Genomic DNA, 428 nt, shown 5'->3' on the forward strand with positions numbered 1-428 from the left:
GGCAAGAGAGAGTAACAGGAAGACAGAAGAGGAGTAGGAGAGAAAGAAGGAGAAGGAAGCATGAGGAGGCAAAGGGAAGCAAGAGGATTTTAGAGTAGGACACAAGGCAAAAGAAGGAGTAGGCAGAGGAGGCAAGAAAAAGGAAAAGGAGGAGGGATGTGGGTGGAAGAGGAGGAAAGAAGATGGAAGTGGAGGAGGAGGCATGTCCTGTTTCAGCTTGGATAGAGTTAATTTTCTTCTTAGTAGCTGGTGTAGTGCTTTGTTTTGGGTTTAGGATGAGAATAATGTTGATAGACTGATGTTTTGGTTCTTGCTAAGTAGTGCTGTGCTGTTGCTTAATAGTTGCTCAGTAGTGCTCACACTGGTCAAGGACTTTTCAGCTTCCCATGCTCTTCCAGGTGCACAAGAAGCTGGGAGGGGGCACAGCC

This window comes from Platalea leucorodia, assembly GCF_965183815.1.
Source record: "Platalea leucorodia genome assembly, chromosome: 25".
Classification (NCBI taxonomy): domain Eukaryota; kingdom Metazoa; phylum Chordata; class Aves; order Pelecaniformes; family Threskiornithidae; genus Platalea; species Platalea leucorodia.